This window comes from Sciurus vulgaris, assembly GCF_902686455.1.
Source record: "Sciurus vulgaris genome assembly, chromosome: 1".
Lineage (NCBI taxonomy): Eukaryota > Metazoa > Chordata > Mammalia > Rodentia > Sciuridae > Sciurus > Sciurus vulgaris.
The window spans coordinates 167,559,210-167,581,154 of NC_136461.1; the positions used below are offsets into that span (position 1 = coordinate 167,559,210).

At 34.8% G+C, this 21,945-nt stretch overlaps 1 long non-coding RNA gene across 1 annotated transcript in view; it reads right to left on the reverse strand.

Annotated features, from left to right (window-relative positions):
- Positions 1–21,459, reverse strand: part of LOC306647628 — a 63,224-nt gene extending 41,765 nt beyond the window's left edge. Inside the window, exons 1-2 of the long non-coding RNA XR_013760142.1 lie at positions 21,374–21,459; positions 6,285–6,384 (exon numbers count right to left, since the gene is read on the reverse strand). This is a non-coding gene — a long non-coding RNA (uncharacterized lncRNA). The remainder of the gene's footprint in view (positions 1–6,284; positions 6,385–21,373) is intronic.
- Between the last annotated feature and the right edge of the window lie 486 nt (positions 21,460–21,945).

The following is a 21,945-nucleotide window of genomic DNA, read 5'->3' on the forward strand; positions in this document are numbered from 1 at the left end:
GACAAAGAGACAAAAGTGATTTCTATTATATCACTGCATAACAAATCACCCCTGTAGCCTAAACTAACCATCATAATTAGATCTTCTCTCAGGTTGCTGGGTCAAAAAGTTGGAAAGACCTTGCTTACATGGCTGCTTCTGGCTCAAGGTCTCATGCAGGTGAGGTCAGATGGTGGCTAAAACTGGAGTTGCTGGGGACTGGTAGGGTTTCTCTTTTCATTTAGCCATGGGAATTCTCCTCATGGTGTCTCTAATGGACCAGTGTAAACTTACCCAGTGAGTCAGCTTCAGGGTCATGAATATATGTACACATAGATGTTTGAATCTACTCATTCCTTTTGTGTACTTCACTCACACACACACAGAGTTGTGCACCAGCACTGGGTTTCTAGCTCCTAAGACTAAAGCACTATTGCCTTTTATTACCTGGCAACAGAAGTCATGTAGTATCACTTCCACCACAATCTGTCAGTTAACAGCAAGTCACAGCCCCACTCAGAATCAAGAAGAGAGTTAGGTTCTCTCTCTGAGAAAAGGAAAGAGTTCTAGAAGAACACGTGGCATTGCTACAACTTCTTTGGAAAATAAAATCGATTGAAAATAGACATTCATAAAAAAAAATTGGGGTAGTGGGAACATTCCTTAACATTGTAAAGGCCATCTACGTTAAGCCCATGGCCAATATTATTCTAAATGGTGAAAAACTGAAAGCATTCCCCCTAAAAACTGGAACAAGGCAGGGATGCCCTCTTTCACCACTTCTATTCAACATCGTTCTTCAGACTCTAGCCAGAGCAATTAGACAAACCAAAGAAATTAAAGGGATACGAATTGGAAAAGAAGAACTCAAACTATCCCTATTCGCTGATGACATGATTATATATTTAGAGGAACCTGGAAATTCCACCAGAAAACTCTTAGAACTCATACGTGAATTCAGTAAAGTAGCAGGTTACAAGATCAATGCTCATAAATCCAACGCATTTTTATACATAAGTGATGAATCTTCAGAAAGAGAAATTAGGAAACTACCCCATTCACAATAGCATCGAAAAAAAAAATACTTGGGACTCAATCTCACAAAAGAGGTGAAAGATCTCTACAATGAGAACTACAGAACACGAAAGAAAGAAATTAAAGAAAACCTTAGAAGATGGAAAGATCTCCTATGTTCTTGGATAGGCACAATAAATATTGTCAAAATGGCCATCCTAACAAAAGTGTTATACAAATTCAATGCAATTCCAATTAAAATCCAAATGGTGTACCTTACAGAAATAGAGCAAGCAATTATGAAATTCATCTGGAAGAATAAGAAACCCAGAATAGCTAAAGCAATCCACAGTAGAAAGAGTGAAGCAGGGGGTATTGCAATACCAGACCTTCAACTCTATTACAAAGCAATAGTAACAAAAATGGCATGGTATTGGTACCAAAATAGACAGGTAGATCAATGGTGCAGAATAGAGGACATGGACACAAACCCAAATAAATACAATTTTCTCATACTAGACAAAGGTGCCAAAAATATGCACTGGAGAAAAGATATTCTCTTCAACAAATGGTGCTGGGAAAACTGGAAAACCATATGTAACAGAATGAAACTAATCCCCTATCTCTCACCCTGCACAAAACTCAACTCACAATGGATCAAGGACCTCAGAATCAGACCAGAGACCCTGCATCTTATAGAAGAAAAAGTAGGTCCAAACCTTCAACTTGTTGGCTTACGATCAGACTTCCTTAACAGGACTCCCATAGCTCAAGAAATAAAAGCAAGAATCAACAACTGGGATAGATTCAAACTAAAAAGCTTTCTCTCAGCAAAGGAAACTATCAGTAATGTGAAGAGAGAGCCAACAGTGTGGGAGAATATCTTTGCCACTCATACTTCAGATAGAGCACTCATTTCCAGAATCTATAAAGAACTCAAAAAACTCTACACCAAGAATACAAATAATCCAATCAACAAATGGACTAAGGAAATGAACAGACACTTCACAGAAGAAGATGTACAAGCAATCAACAGATATATGAAAAAATGTTCAACATCTCTAGTAATAAGAGAAATGTAAATCAAAACTACCCTAAGATTTCATCTCACCCCAATTAGAATGGTGAATATCAAGAACACAAGCAACAATAGGTGTTGGCGAGGATGTGGGGAAAAAGGTACACTTATACATTGCTGGTGGGGTTGCAAATTAGTGCAGCCACTCTGGAAAGCAGTATGGAGATTCCTCAGAAAGCTTGGGATGGAACCACCATTTGACCCAGCTATCCCACTCCTTGGCCTATACCCAAAGGACTTAAAATCAGCATACTACAGAGATACAGCCACATCAATGTTCATAGCTGCTCAATTCACTATAGCCAGATTGTGGAACCAACCTAGATGCCCTTCAATTGATGAATGGATAAAGAAACTGTGGCATATATATGCAATGGAATATTACTCTGCCATGAAGAATGATAAAATTATGGCATTTGCAGGCAAATGGATGAAATTGGAGAATATCATGCTAAGTGAGATAAGCCAATCTCAAAAAACTAAAGGACGAATGATCTTGCTGATAAGCGGATGAGGACATATAATGGGGAGTAAGAGGGGTTAGCGTTAGGGTTAGGGTTAGGTTTAGGGTTAGGGATAAGGAGGGTGGTAAGAATGGAGGAAGGAAGGACTGTATAGAGGGAAAAGAGGGGTGGGAGGGGTGGGGGGAAGGGAAAAAGATAACAGAATGAATCAAGCAACATTGCCCTATGTAAATTTATGATTTTTAATAAAAAAAGAATAGGCAGCTATAGATGTATAACCTACTGAATATTTATATTACACACACACACAAACACACACACACACACACACACACACACACACACACACACCAGTGTTTCTCAAGGTAAGATCTGTGACCCCCTTCCAGTAACAGAATCATCTCAGTGCTAGCTACAATTATTTGGCATGTTACCCACCCTCAATGAAACTTTGCATTTAATTTTCCTTAAGCTATAATAAATATTAGTGTAACTCCATCTGCAAAAGATCTATAACTGTGGTGCAATAAGAATTGTTTCCAAGAAAACCTGGAAGCTCAAGTTGAATTGCCTAAACAATGGGATCAAATCCCTCTCTTCCAGGGGAATATAAATGGAATTTTTCCCACCTCTCCTCCCCACGATAGGGCTCATATCTGCATTCAGCCTCTCATTGCATCAGCAGATTCTCTCTCCCAATAAAAGCAGCTATAATTTCTCAAAATCATCAAAGTCCCCAGATATTGGTCACCATTCATTACTAGACAACTTATATGAACAATTGGCAATCAAGTCCATAGTACCAGATATCTAAACAGTTTATGTGTCCCTATCACACTTAATCTCAACTCAGATTTCTGGAGAAAATATGCTGACCTGAAATATAGACTCATACTCCTTACATAGACACACATCTAGTTATCCTAAATCATATCATGTTTTTCTCTGATGACCATATTTCCTTCCACAGCATCCTTTAGAAAGCCCACTTATTTTCATAGTACAGAATTACACGCGTTGAGGTTTATAATTTTAGACACGGGTTCTAGACAAAGGACATACATAACAATACTAAAATCACTTAAGATACAGCTATAAAATTGAAAAATGTTGGCTTATTTATTTGTCATATTCACCTTGACAACTCACATTCACATTATGCCTAAATACCTACTTAAAAAGTGAATTGATCATTCACTGAAAAGTTATTGGCCTTTATATTAGGATTCTTTGCTTGTAGGTGCCTCAAATTTGACAGGTTGACATGCCTACACATCAGAAATTATAAACCAGCTGCTCATAGGACATAGGCAACTTGCAGTCATGTGTCTCTGGCCTGCACACTTTGAATTAATAGCTAGGATATAAAAATAGAATGATAGCTTGAAATTGAATTTCTAGTTTCTCTTGAAAAATCATCAGAGCTGGCATCACAAGACCCATGTTGCTTCTTGCCAATGGGCAGGTGATGGCGAATGGTAGCTGTTCTCTTTCCCCCAGTCAGTGACTAATCTGCTTTACTTATTTTACGTAACCTCTTGTCCCGTAGGGCATTCAGTTTGGGACACTTACTAAATTTCATATCTTAAACATTCAGTTGATCAGATAATGAGTGGTAATACAATGTGTGTCATAACTGGCACATCCATCTATTGAAACACAGGGGAGCAACAGAAAACCTCAGAAGAGCGATCAACTCAATGTACAATCACCCAGGAATAATAGTAGAGCCATTTGGTGGTGATCCATCTATCAGCCTCAGTACATACCTAGGATCTGGAAGGGAAACAAATAAGCACCAGAGCATCCTTAAGATGTGGCATCAAATTTGTGCACTAGAGTTCATGCACTTTCTCATAGGCAAGTACCCCAAACCATCACTCAATATTCAATACCCATGTACTCTTATTTTAGATCATACAAGTAGAAACCGTAGAAAGCACAACAAAAGTTCTACAAATAACCCATAATCCTGTTAAATAGAATACCATTTATGATATATTATGGCATCTCCTTTTCTTCAGGCATATGCATGCAAATTTAAAAAAATAATAATATTGTTTCCACGGTGTATATGTTCATGTGTATATACTACAAATAATCTATAAACATTTATTTCAATTAATATATCCTTAATTTTCTCCATATTAGTAAATTCTTTCTACATGTTTCAGTAACTGTAGTATTCTGCTATAGAAAGTCACTATTATTTATTTGATGTATTTTTCTATTTATTATTATCTTTCTATTAATTATCAAAATTATTTAATAAACACCCTTGAAAATACGTTTTCACTCTATATCCCTGATTATTTTCACAGTATAATGTAAGGGTATAAACACTTAATATAAAGTACTAGGAGTAGGGATTGTGGGTTCAAAAATAGGCACATTTTTAAGATTGGGCCCTTAGGATGATCTCCCCCAAATGTATCAATTTATATTACAATAAACAAAATAAGTCATTTCCCATTGCTCCACAAACTGTCTTCCTCATACTGGATAATACCATTTTACCATTTGAATTTCAGGTGTTAAAAGTAAAAGACAGAAAACAATAGCAAATAAACTAAAACTAAGAGGAGGAAAGGGGAAAATACTTTATAATTGCGAATAAATTCTGAAATTGTCCCTGGGTAGAGTGCAATGATGGATATTCATAACAATGATCACGAGTCATCAAGTAAAGGTTAATTAATGCTCAAATAACTCTGCTTTAAAGGCATAAAGTGCTAGTGATAAGGTAGATTGGTATAATCCTTTGGAAAAATAATCCTGACATATACTTAGAGTCTTAAACATTATACCCTTTGACTCAGTAATTCCACTTCTGGGACTCTGTGTTAAATTAGTAATCCTTATGTAGAAATGGCCCAGAGTTCATCAATGTTCACTAATAACATTATTTATACTAGCAATCAAGCAAAATAATATAACTCAAAATATGAAAACTAAATATTCAATGAAAATGGAATATTTACATAAATTATATCTACTTTTGAGCTGTGATAAATAGCTATTATGATAATTTTTATTTATAACTATAATTTAAAACAGCAGAAAATGCTTACATGAAATTGTACAAACAATATGGTCATAGCTATATTAAAAATAAGCTATATGTAAAGAAATTGACCAAAATTATTACATAAAATCTGTCAAATATTAGTAATTGCCCATCATCTTAGTATGAGAACCATCAATGATAGTCTTCTTTTTATTTTTCCCTGTGTAACAAATTTTTAATACTGATAATATAATATTTTCATAATGAACAGAACCAGTAAGCAATTATTTTTTATGGAGTATCTCCCTTTAAAAAAATCTAGATAAGGACCCAGCTATGACACAAAGTTTTCTTTCTAAACATTTATGCTAATTATTTTCTGTTTTAAGTGGTAAGTTTTCACTGTCTAAGGAAATCCTTCCCATTAAAGTTCAACCTGTTATTGATGAGTCATAATAGATAAGCAGCTATTACTATTTATAAATTATCTCTAGTTTCTACTTGCATTATTACATAGGCTAGAAGACATTCTGATACTATCACCAGTAAGTATTACTGATTATTTTTTTGAAAATTCACATATATATCAGTTATCCATTGCTACAATAATGCTACTAATTGAAGATCACAATGACTTAATCACAAACAAAAATAAATATGTGTGAAGCATAGGAGTCTGTAGGTCAGAAGTTTAGGCTGGGCTTGGTTGGAAATCTCTGTGATTGGCAGAGATTGCTCCCACCTTTAACATGGAGTTGTTGCATCCCCTCTTCACTGGGTAGATTGCGAATACTTGGCATTTTTCTGCATGTTCCTCATCCTCCAGCAGTCATGCTCCCATGCTAATGGCAGAGGGAAGAGTACATAAATGTTTATCAATACTTTGCCTGGATCACATCTTCAATCACCCCATTAGCCTAGAAAAATAAAAAATGTCCTTTGCCAAGCCCCAAGCCAGAGTGAGAAGACACTGCAGTTACATGGTAGTAGGTGCGGCCCCAAGAGAGTATGATGGATTTGGCCTTTAATAAAATTGTCTTATGTGGTATAGAAAATATTTGCAGTTTTTCTTTTTAGATGCTATTCTAGGTTCCTGAGCTGCTGTTGCCATCAGCACACTGATTGTTCTAGTACATGTGTGAACCCACTAAACCTAGGAAAAAAGGCAAGTCTTATTCCTCTTTATAACTCACACTCCAGGGACAAACCAAAAAACAACTATCATATCCAAATGGAAAAACATTATGGAAAAAGTATCTATTGGGACGCAGCTGGACAAATCTGATATAGCTGGAGAAAATTTCTGTTGGCCTTGGCTGACATGTATTCATTTCAGAACCAAAAATTGAAAAGAGCATCTGGTATTTTACAATGAGTCTTTGTTAACAGTTTATTTTTAAGCTTGCATTTTATCATCCAACACAAAGTTAATTGCATACAAAACTAATTCCATGAGAGCATGATGGATAAATGCTCATTGAGTAACTGAATGCTGGATTTAATCAATTGATATTTGAATTATGTGCTACAACAAATTAATAATAGAAATTTCTCTGCCTTCTAATTCATCATGACAGAAATAGACTATGTATGTTTTTCCATTTCTCCCCCATCACCAGACAAATTGTTATGGACAGAAAAACAAATGTAAGAGATGTCAGCTATTTATTTACAAATATATGTCTTATCTGGGAAGTTTTACTAAAATAATAAATTTGAGGACAGTGTTAGGTGAAGAATTAGCAGATAAATTGTAGAAGACTGTTAGTGGTGGAGAGATCTACATCTATTCTAAATTTTCTCATTGAGATAGTAAAATAATAATGTTATGTAATTAGGAGTTATACATTACTATATTTTGTTTCATTACTGCTGAAACCATTTTGAATTGTATTATATGGCAGGGTTGATGTATAATAACATTGCTTAAAAATAAACTATTTGTACCTTTAATTGTAGGGTGTGGTGGTACATGTCCATAATCCCAGAGATGCAGGAGGCTGGGGCAGGAGGATTACAAGTTTGAGGCCAGCTTCATTAACTTAACAAGACCCTAAGTTACTTAGTGAGATCTTGTCTCAAAATAAGTGGGGAAGTATCTCAGTGATAAGTGCTCCTGGGTTCAATCCCTAGTACCAAATAAATAAAGAAATGAATAAACCAATAAATAAGATTATTATATCATAAAAAGCTTGAAATTCTGATATATGCTACAAAATAAAGGAGCATTGAAAACTCACACAGAGAGAATGAAACCAGTCATTAAACATAGTCATATGATTATATATTCAGAACCGAAAAATCTACATAGATAGATTAGGTTTTTTTCTAGAACTGGTTTGGGATAGAAATACAGAACAGGTATAGGGAATGAGCACTAATAGGTACTGTTTCTTTGAAGATTTTGTTATAAAATAGATTCTGGTGAAGTCTGCACAACTCTGTGAATGCACTAAAAGGTCATTGAACTGCACATTTACCAATTTTGTCTCTGTGTGTGTGTATGTGTGTTGGGGGGTATTAGGGATTGAACCCCAAGGCACTCTACCACTGAGTCATATCTCGATCCCTTTTTCAAAATATTTATTTCAATACAGGGTCTCACTTAGTGGCCCAGGCTGGCTTCAAACTTGTGATTTTCTTGCTTCAGCCTCCTGAGGAGCTGAAATTCTAGGAGAGCACCCAGCTTGAGCTGACCATTTTCAATAGGTGAATTTTATTGTATGTGAACTATATCTTGATAAAATTGTAAAAAATGTAAAGTTGAAAATCTATCAGTGATGCTTACAGAAAAGGCATGTGTGAAGAATATGCAGAATATTAATTGTTTTAAACCAGAATTATTTTCCTAAAATTATATAAATAAATCAAAATGAGTTACAATATCACTTAGATTTAAGTAAGCTGAGCTAAAAATCATTTTTATCATTAGTGCAATTAAAATAAAATGCATGAAAACATGAGTTCCTTACTGGGTTTAAGAAAGCAGACAGTGAGCCAAAGGAAAAGCAGAAGTTCATGGAAATATGAAGACATGAAGGTAAATTCCAGGGAAGGAAGTGAAGGGATTTGAAAGGAAGAAAAAGATCAAATACTAGAGAAAAGAGGTCAAACAGGAAAATGATGCATTGTAATTCAGGGCTCAAGTTCTGTGATGTTCTTTGTTGGTGAGGGACAGAACAAACTAGGTTCACCCCCAAGTTGAATCATTGCAGCACACATTCCTATTTTCTTTGCAATCTTTTTCTGATAGAATCAGATGTGTCTATATTCACAAAATATGTGGGAGAGAAATAAATAAGGTTTCTAATCCCTTATCACTATTTCTCTTGCTTTAAATAATTGGAAGTCAATCATATCACATATATCTAGAATCACAAAACCCGACTAGCCCAGGAAAACTTAAGCAAGCTAATTCGTAAATATTCTCAAAGTGTAGATTCATTTATCTTGATTTTTTAACTTTTCTTCAAGGTTCTCCTGCCTGTCTCTGTGATTGTCTAAAACAAATGAGATGCTGTAAGAGTCAATGCAGGTGCTCAGGTAGCCGATTAGAGCAAGACACACCAGAGCAAACACATTGATCTCCAAAACCAAAAGACAGCATTAAGACAGTTCATCCTCAGGATCTGCTTCAGTTGGCCTGAGAATGCTCAAAGATTCTGGAATAAGAATTGATCTATATCATATATCCCAGTCACTTTTGCTGAAATCACATGCCCATATCACAGACAACATTCATATCGAATTGCTTATTTCTTCTCTGTCAAGCAACAGCTTAACCTTGGATTGACTTCTTAGCTTACAAGCTACACAAAGTTATTATGTGACCGAAAAGAGCTGAAGTACATGGGAGAAAAGCAGACAAGGAAGGACATCGAGTTCAATCCGAGCCAAAGAAACCAAATGACAGTTCATAGTTTGTTCTGTCCAAGGTGAAACGTCACAACTGTAGTCATCTCTCAGGGTTATGAGCTTCAGAATGTATTGTAGGAATGGAAACAGAGTTAAAAATAGAATATTCAAAGTGTATTATATGAGCATTTCATCACAATAATAAATTAATCCAATAAGAATTTGTCCTTGTTTAAAACATATTGTGTTATCTACATCATGAAGAACTCCTGAGGTCAGTGTGGGTCAGTGTGAGAAATTCATTCAAGAAAGTTCTTGTGCACAAAGTGAACCCAATCCTTTGGAACGTGTACTATTAGCTCCATTAATGCTCTTTCCTCTCTTTTCTACTCTTGGGATAAACTATTTCCAGATAGGACACTATCAATTTGGGGAATGTTTTTATCTTGCTTCTTTCTTGCCAGAACATAGATTTTTTAAAAGTCAACATATTACCTCACCTTTCAAATGATAATAGCTGTGTGTTTATGTTTAACAGTAAGAACTAGCAGTAAATATTAGATGACAAGTATAACAACAGGAACAGGTAAGCTCAGTAGTGAAGTTATATAACCATTCAAATTATTCTTTCCTCAGTTTATTGAGGATAAGATTTCAATCTGATGCAGTGAGAGAGCATATCTTTATTGCATCTTACCAAATATGCTTGTGTTATTGAAGTTCTTTTGAATGAGGCTCTCTGAAAAATCAAAAGCTACAGAAATATGCTCAAAACACACTAAAATCTGGAATCTGTGGATTTGCATTTACATGACTTTTCTCATATGAAACAGGTTAGAAAGTGAATCTTGGTTTAGAGGATATTACTGAGCTCTAATAAGGACTGAAAAATAGGCAAATATGTATATTAGCTTTGTGTCACTATGACCAAAATACCTAACAAGAACAACTTTAGAGGGAAAGTTTATTGTGGCTAATAGTTTCAGTGATTTAGTCCATGGTGGGTCAACTCCATTGCTGTGGGCCCAAGGTAGAGCAGAATATCATAGTGGAAGGTCATTGTGTAGGGAATCTGCTCCATTCATGGTGGTTAGAAAGCAGAGACAAAATGTGGAAGGGGACACAGGAAAGATGCATCTGTCCAAAGCACAAGCTTTCAGGAACCCCCCGCCTCCAGCCATGCCCCTCCTGACTTCAATTACCACCCAGTTAGCCCATTCAAACCAGATGGACTGATTATGTTACAGCTCTTATTATCCAATCACCTTCTCTCTGAATATTTCTTCAGTAACAGAGGCATGTCAGGGGGACACCTCATGTCCAAGCCCTAATTATATTTCACATGAAATAACAAAGAAAAACTAAAATACAAATTTAGATGCAGATGAGATACAAAGGAAACATTGACATAATGATGGTGGGGAAAAAAAACTAAAAGTGTCAGGACATTTGAGAGATAAATTAAGTTACTAACAAAATCCTCCCAAAAAGTTCATATAATATTTTTAGAAATCAACAGGGAAAACTAGAAATTAGAGAAGGTAAATAAGAACTGCTCTCACATTAGGAAAGAGAGATGCATGAAAACAATTTGTAAATAATATGATCTTAACTCATTGCTATATTGGCAAGATATAAGCAATAACTAATTAATTAAGATATTCTGAAATGAGTGGCCTCTTGTTAAGATGCTTTATGGAGTACATCAACATTTTTAGAACTAAAGGAAAATATTAGAAAAAGGTGAAAGTTTTAGACTAAGAAGAAAAAGATTTATTGGAAATAGAATTTTGGGATTTTTAAAAAAAATGTTATTGTGCATGTCACTTCCTGAAATAAAGTAATATGAAAATCAAACAATATTACTTGTAGTAGATGCCATAAAATAATATAACATACTTTTATACATAGCATAAAAACTACTATTTGTACAATGTTTCTCCATAATTACATTTTTATTCCTTTGTGTTAAGGTTTTTAATTACAGATTCAATGGACAGACACTCTTCAGTTTCTTTTTGTGTATCTCCTTTTTTGTTTATTATAGTTATATATAATATTGGAGTCCAGTTTGACATAATTACATAAGCATGGAATTTAATTTGTTCCAATTCAGTTCCCAGTATTTTCCCTTTCCCTCTCCTCCTTCCTCCTACTGATCTTTCTTCTATTCATTTATAATTCCAATTTTTAAAATGACGGTATGATGAGAATTTAGATATTTTAAATTTAGGAGTAAATTTTGGATCTAAAATCAACTTTCAGATGGAAAAGCAGTTACCAATACAGTCACCTGAGATATCTGCCAAGAAGCCAGGTGCTTTGTGGGAATCTCTTCCATAGCTTAGCATCTGGGTTTTCTAAGTTGTTACCAAGGGAGGAAAAGGGAAAAAAAATCTACCATGGTGTGTAGTACTGAGGTTACTGGCCTCTTCAGAACAATAATATAAAAATGTTTTCTTTTCAACAACGAGACTTACAAAATGGGAATAGAAATCCAAAGGTAACAAAATACTGTATGCTCGAAAATGTCTTTTCTGCATTATTTTTAATTTATGTTAAGACTGTATTAGCTTCAGAGTGTTTATCTATGTCCCCAAGAGAGGATTAGCTGGGAACATTCTTTGAGATAAACTAAAAGAACTATTTGGTGCTGGCACTGTTAAATTTTTCTGATGTGCAGGTGTTTGTAGTATTTGCACAGTTGCCTGATTGGTTTTCATCCAGGTAAATCCACAGAGAATAAGGTTTATCGTTTCAGGATAGAGAGGTGCAGAGGCTATTATAGAATATATGAAAACCTGCCACTAGCCACTTCCACACTGTTTCCTGAAAGGTTTCATGTTCTGACTTTGAGAATATAAGCAAGTCTTCACTACCTCACTGAACAATTTTTACTGAACTTTGCTGAATCTCATCTATCTTGTATTTTTCCTCCATCTTTCATAATCAACTCTGTGTTCATAACTCTTCACCAGCATTCCAAATAAGAATATATATTGTTAATGAAAAATAATAAAATGCAACAAAAAAACTTTCTATCTTTATAACTCTATTGGAAAAAGTTAACTCTTTTATTCCATAAATCCATCAATGACACATCATGAAATTTTGAAAATTTCCAGGCAATGTGCTGAGTGCAAGGAATAGAAAAAAGATCAAAGTAAATGATCTCTGCTTTCAAGGTGTTTATGATTTAATGAGGAGACAGGATAAATGGGTATTATTGGAATTTTAACCACAATTCCAAAGTATACCAAATATTGTATTCCATAGGATGCATTACAACACAATCTGAATTAATTTGGTCATATGTTAACACACAGTGGGTGCATAAAACTAAAATTTTGATCCTGAGATGCCTACTGGAGACTTAAAGCTCAATGTCAGGTACCTCTCATGCATCAGGCTACTGAAGATTGGGAGGTTTCATTACTATATGACTGTTTTACTGTAGATTTTCTTTTTTCTCCTTATTGAAAGATTTTAAGTTTTTATTTCTTTACTTTTCTTGCTCTTTTCCTTTTGTTTACCTGGTCCCTCAGAGTCTCTTTCTCCCTTTTTTGCATGCTAACATCCAATTTCTTTTGACTACACTCTCACCCTTTCTATTATCTAGAACTTCTGTATTTTTTTCTTATCCCATTAACAGACACATTCTACATCCCTCTGCATCCTCTTTGTCTTCCATTAGAAACTGCAGACCTTATTGCAAATCTCTTCGTTTTACTGAAGATAATATTTGAACTCATTCTGTTTATTATGACAATTTTGTTATAGTCCTCATAGGGGTTATAGGATTGCATAGTGTCTAAATTGGGCACTGCTAATATTGATCTCCCCTTAAAGAAAAGGTTTTGGAAACCTATAGGGCCACTATAAGCCTATAGGGGGAAATCTGCAATGCTCCAGATCTGCACTGCTAGAGGGGAAGATACATGAACAACATGAAAAAAACAAGGGAAGAAAATGATCCACACAAATCTAGATTCTATATTAATAGAATCCAATGACAGTATGGTAGAAGAAATGTCAGAAAAGGACTTCAGATTATACATGATTAAGATGATTCATGAAGCAAAGGATGAGATAGGAGAGCAAATGCAGGCAATGAATGATAATACCAATAAGCTGACAGAGCAACTGCAGGAAGCAAAAGATCATTTCAACAAAGAGATAGAGATTCTCAAACAAAACCAAATGGAAATCCTTGAAATGAAGGAAACAATAAGCCAAATAAAAAACTCAATGGAAAGCATCACCAAAAGACTAGACCACATGGAAGACAGAACCTCAGACAAGGAAGACAAAATATTTAATCCTGAAAATAAAGTTGCCCAAACATAGAAGATGGTAACAAATCATGAACAGAATCTCCAAGAACTATGGGACATCATGAAAAGTCCAAATTTAAGAATTATTGGGATTGAGGAAGGCACAGAGATACAAACCAAAGGAATGAACAACCTATTCAATGAAACAATATCAGAAAATTTCCCAAACCTCAAGAATGAAATGGAAAATCAAATACAAGAGGCTTACAGAACACCAAATGCACAAAATCACAGCAGGTCCACACCAAGTCACATTATAATGAAAATGCCTGACATTCAAAATAAAGATAGGATTTTGAAGGCCACGAGAGAAAAGCATCAGATTACATATAGGGGGAGACCAATACGGATAGCAACCAGACACTAAAAGCTAGAAGGGCCTGGACCAACATATTTCAAGCTCTGAAAGAACATGGTTGCCAACCAAGAATCCTATACCCAGCAAAACTAATCTTCAGATTTGAAGATGAAATAGAATCCTTCCATGATAAAGAAAAGTTAAAAGAATTTACAAATAGAAAGCCTGTGCTACAGAATATTCTCAACAAAATATTCCATGAGGAGGAGATGAAAAACAACAATGGAGGTCAGCAAAGGGAGGAACTACCTTAGAGAAAAACCACTCAGAGAAGAAACCAAGCCAAGTTAAAAACCCAAAATAAGCACAAATGAATGGGAATATGAATCATATCTCAATAATAACCCTGAATGTTAATGGCCTAAACTCATCAATGAAAAGACATAGACTGGCAGAATGGATTAAAAAGAAAGACCCAACAATATGCTGCCTGCAAGAGACTCATCTCATAGAAAAAGACATCCATAGACTAAAGGTGAAAGGATGGGAAAACACCTTCCATGCACATGGACTCAGTAAAAAAGTGGGGGTTTCCATTTTTATATCAGATAAAGTGGACTTCAAGCCGAAGTTAGTCAGAAGGGATAAAGAAGGACATTTCATACTGCTTAAGGGAAGCATAAATCAGGAAGACATAATGATAGTAAATATTTATGCCCCAAAGAAAGGTGCATCCTTGTACATCAAACAAATCCTTCTCAATTTCAGGAATCACATAGACCGCAACACAATAATTCTGTGTGAATTTAATGCACCACTGTCACCACTAGATAGATCTTCCAAACAAAAACCAACCAAAGAAACCATAGAACTCAATAACACAATCAATAACCTAGACTCAATAGACATATATAAAATATTCCATCCATCAACGAGCGGATTCACTTTTTTCTCCATAGCACATGGAACCTTCTCAAAAATAGACCATATGTTATGCCACAAAGCAGCCCTTAAGAAATGCAAAAAAATGAAGATACTGCCTTGTGTTCTAGTAGATAATAATGGACTGAGAGTAGAAATTAATGACAAAATAAAAAACAAATTATTCCAATACCTGGAGACTAAATAATATGCTATTGAATGAAACATGGATATCAAAAAACACCAGGGAGGAGATAAAAAAATTCTTAGAGGTCAATGAGAATGACTATACAACATATTAAAATCTGTGGGACACTATGAAAGTGGTGCTAAGAGGAAAATTCATTGCATGGAGTACATTCCAGAAAAGAATAAAAAGTCAACAACTAAATGACCTAACATTACAGCTCAAAGCCCTAGAAAAAGAACAGAATAACAGCAAAAGAAGTAGAAGACAGGAAATAATTAAAATCAGAGCTGAAATCAATGAAATTGAAACAAAAGAAAAAATTCAAAAAATTGACAAAACAAAGAGTTGGTTCTTTGAGAAAGTAAACAAAATAGACAAACCCTTAGCCACACTAACAAAGAGAAGGAGAGAGAAAACTCAAATCACTAAAATTCATGATGAAAAAGGAAATATCATGACAGATACCACTGAGATGCATAGCATAATGAGAAGCTACTTTGAAAATCTGTATTCCAACAAAACAGAAACTACTGAAGACATTGACAAATTTCTAGAGACATATGCTCCTCCCAAACTGAACCAGAAGGACATATACAATTTAAACAGATCAATATCAAGCAATGAAATAGAAGAAGCCATTAAAAACCTACCATCAAAGAAAAGCCCAGGACCACATGAATTCTCAGTCGAGTTCTACAAGACCTTCAAAGAAGAACTCATTCCAATACTTCTCAAAGTATTCCAGGAAATAGAAAAGGAGGGTACACTACTAAGCTCATTCTATGAAGCTAATATCACCCTCATACCCAAACCAGACAAAGACACATCAAGGAAAGAAAATTTTAGACCAATATCCTTGAGGAATATAGATGCAAAGATCCTTAACAAAATATTGGCAAACCATACCGAAAAATATACTAAGAAAATTGTACACCACGATCAAGTGGGGTTCATCCCTGGAATGCAAGGATGGTTTAACATCCATAAATCAATCAATGTAATCCATCATGTCAATAAACTTCAGTATAAGAATCATATGGTTTTATCAATTGACACAGAAAAAGCTTTCAACAAAATACAACACCCGTTCATGCTCAAAACACTAGAAAAAATAGGGATAGTAGGAACATACCTGGACATTGTAAAGGCTATTAATGCTAAGCGCATGGCAAACATCATTCTTCATGGAGAAAAACTGAAACCATTCCCTTTAAAAACTGGAAGAAGACAGGGATGTCCTCTTTCACCACCTCTATTCAACATTGTCATTGAAACTCTAGCCACAGCAATTAGGCAGACTAAAGAAATTAAAAGGATACAAATAGGAAAAGAGGAACTTAAGCTGTCACTATTTGCTGATGACATGATTCTATATTTAGAGGATCAAAAAAACTCCTCTAGAAAACTTCTACACCTCATCAATGAATTCAGCAAAATAGCAGGCAATAAATTCAACACACATTAATATAAAGCCTTTCTATACGCAAGCTACAAAACATATGAAAGGGAAATGAGGAAAACAACTCCATTTGCAATAGCCTCAAAAAGCATAAAATACTTGGGAATCAAACCTAACCAAAGAGGTAAAAGATCTCTACAATGAAAACTATAAAACAAGAAAGAATTTGAGGAAGACCTTAGAAGATAAAAGATCTCCCATGTTCTTGAATAGGCAGAATTAATATTGTCAAAATGGCCATATTACCAAACGTGCTATACAGATTCAATGCAATTCCAATTAAAATCCCAATGATATACCTTACAGAAACAGAGCAAGAAATCATGAAATTCATCTGGAAGAATAAGAAACCCAGAATAGCTAAAGCAATCCTTAAGAGGAAGAATGAAACAGGGGTATCACAATACCAGAACTTCAACTATACTACAAAGCAATAGTATCAAAAACGGCATTGTATTGGCACTAAAATAGACAGATAGATCAATGGTACAGAATAGAGGACACGGACACAAACCCAAATAAATAAAATTTTCTCATACTAGACAAAGGTGACAAAAATATGCAATGGAGAAAAGATAGCCTTTTCAACAAATGGTGCTGGGAAAACTGGAAATCCATATGCAACAGAAGGAAACTAATCCCCTATCTCTCACCCGGCACAAAAATCAACTCACAATGAATCAAGGACCTTGAAATCAGACCAGAGACCCTGCATCTTATAGAAGAAAAAGTAAGTCCAAATCTTCAACTTGTTGGCTTAGGATCAGACTTCCTTGACAGGACTCCCATAGCACAAGAAATAAAAATAAGAATTAATAACTGGGACAGATTCAAACTAAATAGCTTTCTCTCAGCAAAGGAAACTATCAGCAAATCAAAGAGAGAGCCTACAGAGTGGGATAAAATCTTTGCCACTCATACTTCAGATAGAGCACTAATTTCCAGAATATAAAAAGAACTCAAAAAACTCTACACGAAGAATACAAATAACCCAATCAACAAATGGGCTAAGGACATGAACAGACACTTCACAGAAGAAGATCTACAAGCAATCAACAAACATATGAGAAAATGTTCAACATCTTTAGTAATAAGAGAAATGCAAATCAAACTACCTTAAGAGTCCATCTCACCCCAATTAGAATGGCGATTATCAATAATACAAGCAACAATAGTGTTGGAGAGGATGTGGGGAAAAAGGAACACTCATACATTACTGGTGGGGCTACAAATTGGTGCAGCCACTCTGGAAAGCAGTGTGGTGATTCCTTAGAAAACTTGAAATGGACCCACCATTTGACCCAGCTATCCCACTCCTCGGCCTATACCCAGAGGACTTAAAATCTGCATACTACAGAGATACAGCCACATCAATGTTCACAGCTGCTCAATTCACAATAGCCAGATTGTGGAACCAACCTAGATGTCCTTCAATTGATGAATGGATAAAGAAACTGTGATATATATATATATATATATATATATATATGTATATATATATATACACACATATACATATATATAACTGTGATATATATATATAAATATCACACACACACACAATGGAACATTACTCAGTTATAAAGAATAATAAAATTATGGCATTTGCAGGCAAATGGATGAAATTGGAGAATATCCTCTTAAGTGAGATAAGCCAATCTCAAAAAACCAAAGGACGAATGATCTTGGTGAGAAGGGGAAGATGACACATAATGGGGGGGGCAAGAATGGAAGAAGGAAGGACTGTATAGAGGGAAAAGAGGGGTGGGAGGGGTGGGGGGGGAAGGAAAATATAACAGAATTAATCAAACATCATTACCCTATGTAATTGTATGATTACACAAATGGTATGCTGTTACTCCATGTACAAACAGAAACAACATGTATTCCGTTTGCTTACAATAAAAATCAATTAAAAAAAAAACTAAAATTTCATGAACTCATACTACCTACTAACCTCAGTATTACATGAGGACTACACTATGGTTAATTCAATCATTCTCTTAATATATAGTATTTTTTCTACATTTTTCCTATTATAATTATGTTGCAAAGAACTTTATTATGAATATTTTCTGTGCAAACATGTGAGTATTTCTTTAGGACATCTGTCTAGAAATGGGATTGCTGGGAGATAATGCATGAACACCTTCAGTTTAGCTACATGTTGCCAAACCATTCTCTGATGTGATCATACCAATTTCTATTTCCAACATATAAGTCAATACTTCAAAACTCAAACTTTGCCAAAATCTGATGAGTTTTAAGTGGTATATGTTTGTTGTTATGCATTTTCCTGACTACTCATGAATAATAAAACATTCCTTTATTAAAAAAAAAAAAACAAAGCAAGTTATTTACCAAGCTACCTCTCCCTTGAAACCCTTCATCCACAGTGGAAACATGGCATTAAAGATTGGGATGTTAGGAGGTATTCAATGAATGAGGCTGCATGAAGAGTTCCCTAAACAAACCAACAAGTAGGGGATTGAGTGTGCCTATTCTTCTCAATCATTTAAACAAAATGTCAAGCTTTTTTAAATTATTTATTTATTTCTTAATTTTTTACAGACTGCATTTTGATTCACTGTACACAAATGGGGTACATCATTTTGTTTCTATGGTTGTATATGATGTAGATTCATACCATTTGGGTAATCACACATGTACATAGGGTAATGGTGGAATGAGACAGACATCAAGATGTTTTTTTAAAAGATTCCAACCCTGGACTTACATAATTGTGGTCCACTTGCCTCTCAACCAAACCCCAACCTGGCAGGAGATATTTTAAGAGGAAGCCATTGAAGAAAAATACAAAGAATTTAGGCAACAGTCAGCTTTAAACATCTTTTAACTTATCTTAGTCCATTTGCTGTTACTACAATAGAATATCTGAAATTGGATGATTTACAAAGAAAAAATTGTCTTACAGTTTTGAAAACTGAGAAGATTAAGGGCATGATTAGCATCTGTTTGGTGTCTACAAAGGCCAAACATAGTATGGTGGAGGCCATCACATAGTAACAGATCAAGCGTCCTAGCTTGAGCCTCTTTCTCCTCTTACTAAGTCATTAATGCCATCATGGGGGTTCTAGTCTCATGACCTTATTTAATCATTAATCCTCCCAAGGACTCCATCTCTAAATACCACCAGTATGTGATTTGAGTATTAAGTTTTCAAAATATGAACTTTGGAGAGACACATTAAAATCATACCACAGGTCCAGAAGGACTGATATTTCCTGTCCTAATTCCAGTCAAGACTGTATTATATTATTGTGTTTCATCCTCCCTCTTTGCCAACTCAAACATCAGCCCCCTTCTTGGTGGGGTAAGAAGCTGCAGCTGATAAGTGGAAGAGGGAGTGGGGGCTTCCTATAAGTGATCTAAGAGCACTAAATTGAGTCTGAATTCTTGCCTTTCCATTATCACAGGTCAATTTTAATACTTAAGAGCATCAGTTAAATTTTTTGTACAGTATTAAGGTAAAAACTAGCTAAATGAACAACAATGAAGAAATAGTGAAAAATACAGATGTTTTATTCCTATTTTGTGTACCAGTTATATGAGCAATTAGACATATTTATAGTTAAGAATCAAGACACATGTTTTGTAGAAAGCAAGCATGGTGCTTAGCTTGACAAGTAACAGTGGGGGCCACTTTAGATAGGATGGTAAAATGAAGCATCTATGGGAATCTATAAGCATCCGAAAAGGATGAGACAGAGGAAAAATCACAAAGAAAGTCCCTTCAACACTAGAATGCATGGTTCTTTTAAGAGTCAGAGGCCAGGGCTGGGGAGATAGCTCAGCTGGTAGAGTGCTTGCCTCGTAAGCACAAAGCCCTGAGTTTAATCCCCAGTACCACAGAAGAGTCAGAGGCCAGACTCACTAGCGTGTACCCACTGGAGTATTAGAGAGACTGGAAAAGATGGCAAGGGCCAAATCAGGAAGGCTATCAGAACTTTATTTTTTTCTATTTCATGAAGGTCCATGTAAGAACATTGAAGAGGAGATTGGCCTGGTCCATTTTTACCACAAAAATCCCAGACAATGCAATAAAATAAGAAAAAGAATTTAAATGTGTAAGGAATTGAAAAGGGAAAGTGAACTGCCTCTATTCACAGTCAAGACAGAATATCCTGAGGAATCCTCAGCATAACCATTACCGAGAGCTGATAAACAAATTTTGCAAAGTGTTAGATAAAAATGACTATTTAAAGATAACTTTTGTTTTTATGCATTACCAGGAAAGATAATTAAAAAATAAAATTATGCTTGGAAATAAAACAAAAAGAAATATTTGAAGACCTCTACCACAAGAAACAGGAATCCTCACTGAGAAGAATTAAAGAAGACCTAAACAAATGGGGCTGAAGGATTAGAAGATTCAATGAGGTGAACATGTCCATTCTCTCTAAGAGGATGTACAGATTAAGATGATAAAATTTGCACACACACACACCCAAAAATGTTCAGTCTATTGTTATAGTATTTGTTCTATTGTTTTTAGACTTCTATATAGCTCTTCAGGCCCCAAAATAGTCTATTAACATTCTAGAAAAATATCTAAAAATCTTCACCCCTGTGTGGAAACATAAGTCGAATGTAATAAAGTGAATTCTGTTTTCTCTTTCTTAGTGTTTTGAACACAGTTTCATTTATTTTAATTTGAGATTAAAGCAGGGAAGAAAGTTATTAAAGCATAATTATAACATAATGTTTTTCTATTGTTGCTATTCTAAGAATCTTATGATGATGAATTACTTACCTTTAGTTTCATTATAAATGGAAGCTGCATTCATTTGCAACTTTTGTTTAAAAAATCCAAAGTAGAGGGAAATGTTTGCTTACTTCTGTGAATGAAATAAAAAAATGAAACCAGGTTTAATAGAAATTAAAATAAGAGGGAATCAATGGAAAATGATTTACCAAAACTTATTATTTATTTACAATAGGTTTAAGCCTTAGTATTATATAAATTATATATATCAGTAAAGGGCCTTTCGGCTTCTCTCCAGGACCCTTGGCACATCTATACATTTGAATAAATTTTCAAGGCTTTTTTTTTTCTGATGAGTTCTTTCATTACAAATTAAATACTTATTGTAAGCAAGTAATATTTTATGTAGTTATATTTCTTCATTTCAAAAGCATGTGTATGCTTGATTCATTTTAGACAATCCCCATTTGTGGGGTGTTACAGCTTTTGTTAATGTGTAATTATGTGCCATTAAAATAATAACAGCTGTCATTCATTCAATACCTCCTATACCTGACGCTGTGCTAAGCACATTACCTACATTATCTCAATTAATCCTCACAACAGGCCTAGGAAGTAGT